Below are 11,975 nucleotides of genomic sequence, written 5' to 3'. Positions count from 1 at the left end.
CGTGTCAAGACATACTGGGCAGAGCTGGAGGCCACCGCTATTGCAACCCAGAGTTCGGCCGTAGGCCGGGTATCTGCCGAGCACTACTTTGAAGAAGTCCTTGAAGGTGCCCGTTCAATAGAGGCTCAGTGCTCAAAGAATATTATGTTCTAGTGACATGTATTCCCATTGTAAAAACAATGTTTTATTGAATTATAAAGGTTGTGTTTATACTTTTGCCTAAAAGTATTATGATGCCTCCTGTGCGGCCGTTTATGTATATATGTATATAACCTGAAAGTTTGTAGTCGTCGGCTTCAGCCCCCACGCATATAATGCGGGGGTGTTTGCAAAAAACGTGTATTCACACTTGATCCAACGTCTTGGTCCATTAAGGAGGTGGTAGCGCAGCGAACGAGGCAATCAGACTATATTGCTTTAACACTTTCACTTACCTATAGGAGTTTGACGGTGGGACTACTATATAGCCCCTGGTACCTCCGCGCTTGCCCGAATACGGTGCGCGTACGTACATGACCGGGAAATGGCCCTTCGTTAATGCGGAGGAATCCCAAAGACTCCGCTAAGTCATCGAGTGGTTGACCAGTCTCGCGCTATATCATGACAGTCAGTTTTCGGCTTTCTCTACTGAGGGGCTCATCCGGATGAACCAGGGCACAATCGCAGTAGTTCTCCCGGTGCCGCCTTAGCCGATAGAGCGGAACGTAAGGTAGCAAAACACGGGAGCCGGACAAACCCAACATTTGACCAAAGACATGATTCAGAGCTGATGCATATAAGGCCAAACTCGCTACGCCGAACACTCCCTAAGGTATTCGGTCTTTATAACATATGTCGGGCTGAACAATGCCCTTTAATAATAAACCCGGAGTGTCCATGTACGTGCAATATTCTAACGTGGCGAAATGCCAATAACATCAGCATCCTTCTCTGTTGTATTGAGTATCCGGAGGATGTGAACAACAAGAGACAATAAAAAAGGTTTGCGCAGGGTCTAAATCTGAAAAAAAACCTTTGAGCGGGTCCCTGCTGCATGTCTATGCCTGTGTCTCCGTTGTGCCGTGTCCTGGACGGGTGCAACACGATTGTCATCTGTAAAAGAGAAGAACTTAGGTGAAAGTTGTCGTGCCAAAAAATTGGTTATTCTCGATAAACCATTAAAATTCAAGATAAGTCAAGTTGAGCCGAACTAGCCCTGATTATAGGCGGGAAGCCCCTGGCACTGTCTATGGAGGTTTTACCATCAAACCAATCTCAGGTATATCTAGTGATGCGCCGGACTCGTCTAACCGTGTCCGCGGTCTTGACGAGCTGTCATTTATTCTGGTTGTTGAAGCCGTCTAGTGCTCGGCTGTTAAAGTCGCCGCACGTTCTTCCGCGCGTAAAGGACGCTCAATATTTCCACTAACTGTGATGGTGCCACGTGGACCAGGCATCTCAAGCTTAAGAGAAGCGTAATGTGGCACCGCATTAAAACGAGCGAAAGTTGTTCTTCCGAGTAGTGCTTGATAGCCGCTTCGGAATGGAGCGATGTCGAAGTCTAACTTCTCACATCTGTAGTTGTCGGATGAACCGAATACAACCTGTAGTATTAGAGAGACCGTGGAGTGGGCCTCTGGGCCTGGTACTACTCCCTTGAAGGTAGTATTACTACGGCTGATTTTTGTCGCGTCTATCCCCATTTTGCGGACTGTGTCCGGATATATAAGATTTAGACCACTGCCGCCATCCATATGGACTCATGTGAGATGGTATCCGTTTATTATTGGGTCTAACACCATGGCAGCCAATCGTTCATGCCGGATGCTTAACGGGTGATCCCTGCGATCGAAATTGATCGGGCAGGCCAACCAGGGGTTGAACTTAGGGGTGACGAGCTCTACGGTGCGTATGTCTCGGAATGCATGTTTGCTTCTCCTCTTCGTCACGTGGATCATGTTTACTATTTTAACCTCTGGTGGGAATTTTTCTGTCCTCTAGTGCTTTGTTAGCGAGGTTCGTCCTCGTCTTCGCTTGGTGTTTCCCTCCCCTTATGTTCGGCGTTGAGCTTACCGGCCTGCTTGAAGACACAACATTCTCTGTGGGTGTGATTTGCAGGTTTATAGGGGGTGCCATGAATCTGACATAATTTGTCTAGAATCTTATTTAGGCTGGACGGTCCATCTCTGCTGCCTTTCAAAGGCTTTTTCTGCTGACCTGGTCGAGAGCCCCTGAATCCGGCATTTACCACCGTATTATCTGGGTTGTCTTCTTTATTTCACGCTTGGTTTTACTGCATCGTGGTTTTCCGTTGCCATCCCTGACTTCGGATGTGCTTGGGTCGCTGGTGCTATTGCGGGCTAACCAGCTATCTTCGCCCGCGCAAAAGCGGGTCATGAGGCTTGTCAGGGCTGCCATTGTTCTCGGTTTTTCTTGGCCGAGGTGTCTGGCGAGCCATTCGTTTCGGATGCTGTGCTTGAAAGCTGCTAAGGCTTCGGCATCTGGACAGTCGATGATTTTGTTCTTCTTAGTGAGAAACCTGTTCCAAAGCTTTCGGGCTGACTCTCCGGGCTGTTGAATTATATGACTTAAATCGTCTGCATCATGAGGTCGGACATAGGACTGTTTTCCTCCCCAGAGGGGGGTTGATGAGGTTTATCCGTGGCGTCGCCGTGTTCGGACATCAGATCCATACTATGTTCGCCGTTTTCAGTTTCATCATGCTCTGCCGTCGGGTTAATGTGGTCGTCGTTTCCTCTAGAGTCGACTGGAGTGTTACTTTCTTTTGTGTTGTTATCGCTGTTTTTGCCGAGGCAGGATTTGGGGCGGCGCCTACACCGACGCTTCGTTTGCTTCTTGGAGGGGTCATCCTCCGATGTCTTGTCGCCATTGCCTTCTTTAGGTGTATCCACCATGTATATGTCATGTGATGTAGTGGCTGTCCAGCGCTCTGTGGGCACCGGTTCCTGTTCCTCTCTTGCATTGTCGTCCATGCCGTCGATGTCTTCGGAGTCGAAATCAAGAATGTCGGTTAAATCGTCGATAGAGGCTACTAAGTGGGTGGTGGTTGGGCAGCGAATTTCTTCGTCGTTCGCATCCCATTCTAGCCGGACATAGTTCGGCCAAGGATCTCCTGACAAGGAGAGAGACCTTAATAAATTTAGCACGTCGCCGAAAGGTGAGTGCTGAAAGAAATCCACGGAGGTGAACTCCATGATCGGCGCCCAATCAGACTTGATAGGCACGGACGCAGGCGGCTCGGAGTCCGTGGCCGGAGACGAATCCAGTGGTTCGGCAACACGGCTCTCGTAAGGGGTGAAGTCAGTATCCGGCTCCATCGCCACTGAGAGTGCAGCCTCCATGGTAGGGTCTATCCCCTCGTCCTCGGATGGCGCGATTTGCTCCGGATTGAGGGTCGGAGTAGTTGCAAGTGTGATATCCTGAACACTGTCCGATGGCAGAGTTACGTCATGCTCGTCGTGATTGTGCGGCGCACCTGACATGGGCTCGAATCCGTCGAAGATCAAGTCTCCGTGGATGTAGGCAGTGTAGTTTAAGTTTCCGAACTTAACCTGATGGCCAGGGGCGTAGCTCTCGATCTGCTCCAGATGGCCAAGTGAGCTGGCCCGCAGTGCGAAGTTGCCGAATACGAAGATCTGTCTGAGGAGGAAAACCTCACCCTGGACCGCATCGTAACCGATGATCGAAGGAGCCATCTAGCCTTACGGTGATGGCATAGTGGAACTCACATTGAAAGCACCAATGTCGGTGTCAAAACCGGCAGATCTTGGGTAGGGGGTCCTGAACTGTGCGTCTAAGGCGGATGGTAACAAGAGGCGGGGGACACGATGTTTACCCAGGTTCGGGCCCTCTCGATGGAGGTAATACCCTACGTCCTGCTTGATTGATCTTGATGATATGAGTATTACAAGAGTTGATCTACCATGAGATCGTAGAGGCTCAACCCTGGAAGATAGCCTATGGTATGATTGTTGTTGTCCTACGGACTAAACCCTCCGGTTTATATAGACACCGGAGGGGGCTAGGGTTACACAGAGTCGGTTACAAGGGAGGAGATATACATATCTGTATTTCCAAGCTTTCCTTCCATGCCAAGGAGAGTCCCATACAGACACGGGACCAAGTCCTCAATCTTGTATCTTCATAGTCCAACAGTCCGGCCAAAGGATATACTCCGGCTGTCTGGAGACCCCCTAATCCAAGAATCCCTCAACGCATCCTAGCGGTTCTTTCTTTGCACTTATCAATGGAAATTCTCATGGCTTTGAGAGACTCATTGATATCATTATTAGGTGGAATAGATTTAAGTTTCAAAGAATCAACATCAAGAGAAATTCTATCAACGTTCCTAGCCAATTCATCAATCTTAAGCATTTTTTCTTCAATCAAAGCATTGAAACTCTTTTGCGAATTAATAAACTCCTTAACACTAGTCTCAAATTTAGGGGGCATCTTATTGAAATTTTCATAAGAATTTTTGTAGGAATCACCATAATTATTAGAGGAATTACTAGGCAATGGCCTAGGATTGAATTTTCCTCTATACGCGTTGTTACCAAAATTATTCCTACCAACAAAATTCACATCCATAGATTCATTATTATTGTCAATCAAGGTAGACAAAGGCATATCATTAGGATTAGTAGGAGCACTCTTATTAGCAAAGAATTTCATAAGTTCATCCATCTTTCCACTCAAAACATTAATTTCTTCTATCGCATGCACTTTTTTATTAGTAGATCTTTTGGTGTGCCAATGATAATAATTAAACATAATATTATCTAGGAATTTAGTAGCTTCTCCAAAAGTAATTTCCATAAAAGTGCCTCCCGCGGCCGAATTTAAAATATTTCTAGAAGCAAAATTCAATCCGGCATAAAATTTTTGTATAATCATCCGAAGATTCAAACCATGTGTAGGGCAATTACGTATCATTAATTTCATCCTCTCCCAAGCTTGTGCAACATGTTCATGATCAGGTTGCTTAAAATTCATAATATCATTTTTAAGAGAATTGATCTTAGCAGGAGGAAAATACTTAGAGATAAAAGCATCTTTGCACTTATTCCATGAATCAATACTATTTTTAGGCAACGACGAAAACCAAGCTTTAGCACGATCTCTAAGCGAAAACGGAAATAGCTTAAGTTTAACAATATCATTATCCGCATATTTCTTCTTTTGCATATCACACAAATCAACAAAGTTGTTTAGATGGGTAGCGGCATCTTCACTAGGAAGGTCGGCGAATTGATCTTTCATGACAAGATTCAACAAAGCAGCATTAATTTCACAAGATTCAGCATCGGTAAGAGGAGCAATCGGAGTGCTAAGAAATCATTGTTGTTGGTATTGGCAAAGTCACTCAATTTAGTATTGTCTTGAGCCATCGTGACAAGCAAGCAATCCAACACATGAGCAAACAAGAAGCAATCGAAAAAGAGGCGAACGGAAAAAGAGAGGGCGAATAAAATGGCAAGGGTGAAGTGGGGGAGAGGAAAACGAGAGGCAAATGGAAAATAACGTAATGCGAGGGATAAGAGTTTGTGATGGGTACTTGGTATGTCTTGACTTGTGCGTAGACTCCGGCAACGGTGCCAGAAATGGCTCGTTGTCGGGAGTGAAATCTTGACTTGACTTGGCGCGAATCTCCCCGAAACGGCGCCAGAAATCCTTCTTGCTACCTCTTGAGCATTGTGTTGGTTTTCCCTTGAAGAGGAAAGGGTGATGCAGTAAAGTAGCGTAAGTATTTCCCTCAGTTTTTGAGAACCAAGGTATCAATCCAGTAGGAGATCACGCTCGAGTCACACGCACCTACACAAACAAATAAGAACCTCGCAACCAACGCGATAAAGGGGTTGTCAATCCCTTCACGGTCACTTACGAGAGTGAGATCTGATAGATATGATAAGATAATAGTTTTGGCATTTTTATGATAAAGAGAAATAAAGATGCAAAGTAAAATAAACGGCATTAGAAATAGCTAAGTGTTGGAAGATTAATATGCTGGAAGATAGACCCGGGGCCATAGTTTTCACTAGTGGCTTCTCTCAAGAGCATAAGTATTACAGTGGGTAAACGAATTACTATTGATCAATTGATAGAACTGATCATAGTTATGAGAATATCTAGGTATGATCATGTATATAGGCATCACGTCCGGGACAAGTAGACCGAAACAATTCTGCATCTACTACTATTACTCCACACATCGACCGCTATCCAGCATGCATCTAGAGTATTAAGTTCATAAGAATAGAGTAATGCTTTAAGTAAGATGACATGATGTAGAGGGATAAACTCATGCAATATGATATAAACCCCATCTTTTTATCCTTGGTGGCAACAATACAATACGTGCCTTGCTGCCCCTACTGTCACTGGGAAAGGACACCGCAAGATTGAACCCAAAGTTAACCACTTCTCCCATTGCAAGAAAGATCAATCTAGTAGGCCAAACCAAACTGATAATTCAAAGAGACTTGCAAAGATAAATCAATCATACATAAAAGAATTCAGAGAAGAATCAAATATTGTTCATAGATAAAGTTGATCATAAACAAACAATTCATCGGATCTCGACAAACACACCGCAAAAGAAGATTACATCGAATAGATCTCAAAGAAGATCGAGGAGAACTTTGTATTGAGATCCAAAGAGAGAGAAGAAGCCATCTAGCTAATAACTATGGACCCGAAAGTCTGAAGTATACTACTCACACATCACCGGAGAGGCCATGGAGTTGATGTAGAGGCCCTCCATGATCAATGCCCCTTCCGGCGGAGCTCCGGAAAAGGCCCCAAGATGGGATCTCTCGAGTACAGAAGGTTGCGGCGGTGGAATTAGGTTTATGTTGTGCTCCTGGATGTTTTGGGGGGTACGTGGATATATATAGGAGGAAGAAGTATGTCGGTGGAGCAACGAGGGGCCCACAAGGGTGGAGGGCGCGCCCAGGGGGTAGGCGCGCCCCCTGCCTCGTGGCCTCCTTGATTGTTTCTTGACGCCCACTCCAAGTCTCCTGAATCATGTTTGTTGAGAAAATCACGTTCCCGAAGGTTTCATTCCGTTTGGACTTCATTTGATATTCCTTTTCTGCAAAACACCGAAATAGGCAAAAAAACAGCAATTTGGGCTGGGCCTCCGGTTAATAGGCTAGTCCCAAAAATGATATAAAAGTGTAAAATAAATCCCATTAACATCCAAAACAGATAATATAATAACATGGAGCAATCAAAAATTATAGATACATTGGAGACATATCAAGGATCTTAAACATATACCAGGTTCCTAATCACAAATCTCATCTCCTCTCAATTTACATTATTTGCCATTTGCCTCTCGTTTTCCTCGCTCCCACTTCACAAAAATTTGCCGTTTTATTCGCCCCTCTTTTTCCGTTCGCCATTTTTTTGCCGGATCTGTTTTTGTGTGCAATTTTATTTTCCGTTATTATCGTCATGGATAGTTCTTCCCCTATTGGGTGCACTCCCGAGAATGAAGTTCTCAACTTTAAACAAAGGGGAGGAGAAAGTTTTAAAGATGCTTGGTATAGAATTTGCAATGCTCATAATAGATCTATTTGTAAGCAATCTACTATTGTTCTTCTTCGTTGCTTTTATGTGGACATCACCACTTGGTATACATTCGTCCTTGATACGATTACCGGTGCAAATTTCTTGATGTGTCCCTCTCCTGATGCTTTCAATGCTATGGGAAATTTAGTAGGCTCACCACCCCTTATGATTAATGAAACAACTTTGACTCTTGAGCATATTATGGAAAGATTAGATGCTATTGAAAAGAAAATGCTTACTGAAGAGCATATTGAAAATTTGGATAAAAAGATGTATAATTTTGCTACTAAGATTGGTTCAAAAGCTGGAGAAGTTTTTAAGTTGTTAAAGGAAAAGGGGACCGTAATTCATGAAAAAATCGAAGAAAGTCCGTCTCGGATTAATAAATTAGAAGAAATATTTAGTAATTTGAGCATGGCTTTTACTTCCGCTAAAACTATTGAAAATACTCCCATAAAGACTGGCAAGGCTACTCAAGTTACTAAGAACAAGGGTGCAACTTCTAGTAATAGTAAAGAGGATCTTAAGATGATTAGCATTCACCTAGATTTTTTTGAAGTTATAAGGGATCCCTTTGGCAAGAATGAATTCTTTAAAATTGTCCATAGGAGGATTGTCATTGAAAATCTTTATGCTAAATCTTTGAATAATTCTAAGTGTTTGACTGAAGAGTCGAACACGGATGACAAAACATAGATCCTTGCTTTATGCCTAGCTAAGGGCGTAAAACTATAGCGCTTGTTGAGAGGCAACCCAATGAATAAAATTTATTTTTGCTTTTTGCTTCCTATTATTGAGTGTTAGAACAATTATGCTACTGATATGATTGTGTTTTTTATGTTTTAATTAGTGTTTGTGCCAAGTAAAGCCTTTAGGATCTTCTTGGGTGAGAGTTGTTTGATCTTGCTAAAAAAATAGAATTTTTTGCGCTCACGAAAATAATTCGCGTTTTTTATCAAAGAGCAATAAAATACTAATTCCACTTGAAGTAGATCAATATACAAATTGCACAGGTCTTCCTAATTTTTCAGAATTTTTGGAGTTACAGAAGTATTCGATATAGTCAGATTGCTACAGACTGTTCTGTTTTGACAGATTCTGTTTTCTTTGCGTTGTGTGCTTATTTTGATGGCACTATGGTTTTCTTTAATGAGTTTTTCCCATAGAAAAGTTGGAATACAATAGATATAATTCAAGAACAAAATATGAATTTGTTTGATACAACACTTATAGTAGTGATTTACTATTTTCTTATACTAATGGATCTCATGAAGGTTTTGTTGAGTTTTGTGTGATTGAAGTTTTCAAGTTTTGGGTTATCTTACGATGGATGAAGGAATAAGGTGTATAAGAGCCTAAGCTTGGGGATGACCCGGCATCCCAAGCTATTTATACAAAAAGGAGCAACCAACTAAGCTTGGGGATGCCCCCGAGTGGCATCCCCTATTTCTTCTAACAATTGTCGGTATTTTACTCGAAGCTATATTTTTATTCATCACATACTATGTGTTTTGCTTGGAGCGTCTTGTTTGATATGAGTCTTTGCTTGTTTTATTTTGTGTTTTAAGTCTTGATCCCTTTCTGGACACCTATTTGGGAGAGCCAAAATTATGTCATGACTTGTTAGAATTTCTCTCTTTGCTTCACTTAAATCTTTTATGAGCTATGGACTTGCTCTAGTGCTTCACTTATATCTTTTTGAGCATGGTGTGCTTTATTATTTTTGAAGAAATGCTCTCTTGCTTCACTTAAATTAATTTGAGAGAAAGAAAAATTATGCTCATGATCTTCACTTATATTTGTTTGAGCTTATAAAAAGCAACACATGGAAATTAGTCCCAAAGTGATAGATATCCAAGAAGGATATAATAAAAACTTTCATGAAGATCATTGGACAAAATAAGCTTGATTCTTAGTAATAGTTTTGAGATATTATGATGTGATATGTGACTCATCTTGATGAGTAATTATGCTTTAGTAAGAACATTGGTGTTAAGGTTTGTGATTCCCTATGCAAGCACGAAAGTCAATAGTCATGCAATGAAATTATATCCTACTTGTGGTGCATTATTCGGTGTTAATTATGCTTAATGCTCGCTTATGAGATTATTCGTTTCTTGGTTGGTCGCTTCTCAATCTTTCGCTAGCCTTCATTTTGAACTAAGTATGATCTCTACTTGTGCATCCAAAAACCTTTAAACCAGTTTTGCCACATGAGTCCACTATATCCACCTATATGCGGTATTCTTTTGCCGTTCTAAGCAAATTTGTATGTGCCATCTCTAATTTTCAAAATAAACTTCTCTTTTGTGTGTTCGTTTCTCTCACAGAGCGGTGAGGGGTGGCTAATATTTTCCATGCTAGATGAGTTATTGTCACGATGAGTGTTTATTCACTTGTCATTGCACGAGAGTAAGGCAAAGGTATTAGGGATGCCCAGTCCCGAAATGAAAAATGAATTTACTTTATGTTGTCAAATAATAAATTCCTTGGAAAGTGTTGATATGGAGGGCAATCGTGGATACGGCTAGCCATGGAAAGTGAAAGTATGGTGGAAAATGGAATAAACTTTATTTTCTATTTGGGAACCGCCTATGATATATCTAAGCATGGAAAGTATTGGGAACTCTAAGTCGTTTTTGTTGGTGGGAAGGATATACCTCCCAAAATGTTTTTATCTCTAAGTTTTTCGCTTTGAGCTCTGGCACCTGTACAAATCCCTACTTCCCTCTGCGAAGGGCCTTTCTTTTACTTTATGCAATTTTTATTTTGAATTTGAGTCTCCATCTTCTCTTATAAAAGCAACAACTAGGAGCTAATATGCGAGTGTGTTTCATGAATGGATCAATGATTGAGGATGATGGGATAGGGATAACTTATTTTAGCGTTGATATTCTGAAAGACATGGTTGCTTGTTGACATGCTTGAGTATTTAAGTTATCATGTCAAAACTAGACTATTGCTTTGAACAATATAAAAGTCCAAATGTCCATGATATAAAGAAAATAATATGATATGACATGTTAGGCGGCATTCCACATCAAAAATTCCGTTTTTATCACTTCCCTACTCGAGGACGAGTAGGAGTTAAGCTTGGGGATGCTGATACGTCTCCAACGTATCTATAATTTTTTATTATTCCATGCTGTTATATTATCAATCTAGGATGTTTTAATCATTTTACAGTCATTTTATATCATTTTTTGGTACTAACCTATTGACATAGTGCCAAGTGCTAGTTGCTGTTTTTTCCATGTTTTTTACATCGCAGAAAATCAATATCAAACAGAGTCCAAATACCACAAAACTTTACGGAGATTGTTTTTGGACTAGAAGGAACATAATGTGCCCTGGCTACGCCTGGGGGTGCTCCGAGGAGAGGACAAACCACAAGGGCACGCCAGGAGGCCCAAGCACACCCTAGTGGGTTGTGCCCACCTCGAGTGCCCCCCGGACTGCCTCTTTGCTCTATAAATACCCCAATATTCCCAAAACCCTAGGGGAGTCGACGAATATTGATCCAGCTGTTGCATAGTTCAGAACCACCAGATCCAATCTAGACACCATCTCGGATGGGGTTTACCACCTCCATTGGTGCCTCTCCAATGATGCGTGGGTAGTTCTTTTTAGACTTTCGGGTCCGTAGTTAGTAGCTAGATGGCTTCCTCTCTCTCTCTCTCTCTCTCTTGATTCTCAATACAATGGTCGCTTGGAGATCCATATGATGTAACTCTTTCGCGGTGTGTTTGTTGGGATCGAAGAACTTTGCGTTTATGATCCAATCTATCTTTTTATATCCATGAAAGTATTTGAGTTTCTTTGATCTCTTTTATGCATGATTGCTTATAGCCTCGTATTTCTTCTCCGATATTTGGGTTTTTTTGGCCAACTTGATCTATTTATCTTGCAATGGGAAAATGCGCTTTGTAGTGAGTTCGATCTTACGGTGCTTGATCCCAGTGACAGAAGGGGAACTGACACGTATGTATCGTTGCTACTAAGCATAAAACGATGGGGTCTATCTCTACATAGATAGATCTTGTCTACATCATGTCATCGTTCTTATTGCATTTCTCCGTTTCTCCATGAACTTAATACACTAGAGGCATGTTGGATAGCGGTTGATGCGTGGAGTAACCGTAGTAGATGCAGGCATGAGTCGGTCTACTCATCTTGGATGTGATGCCTATGTAATGATCATTGCTTGGATATCGTCATGTGTATTTGAAGTTCTATCAATTGCCCAACAGTAATTTGTTCACCCACCATTTGCTATTTTTCTTGAGAGAAGCCACTAGTGAAACCTACGGCCCCCGGGTCTCTTTCTCATATTATTTGCCTTTGCGATCTACTTTTCCTTTATGTTTATTTTCAGATCTATTGAACCAAAAACCAAAAAT

This window comes from Triticum urartu, chromosome 6A (genome assembly GCF_056163025.1).
Source record: "Triticum urartu cultivar PI428250 chromosome 6A, HENAU_Tu73, whole genome shotgun sequence".
In the NCBI taxonomy this organism is placed as follows: domain Eukaryota; kingdom Viridiplantae; phylum Streptophyta; class Magnoliopsida; order Poales; family Poaceae; genus Triticum; species Triticum urartu.
The sequence above is the reverse complement of the archived record's forward strand: the minus strand, read 5'-3'. Positions refer to the sequence as shown.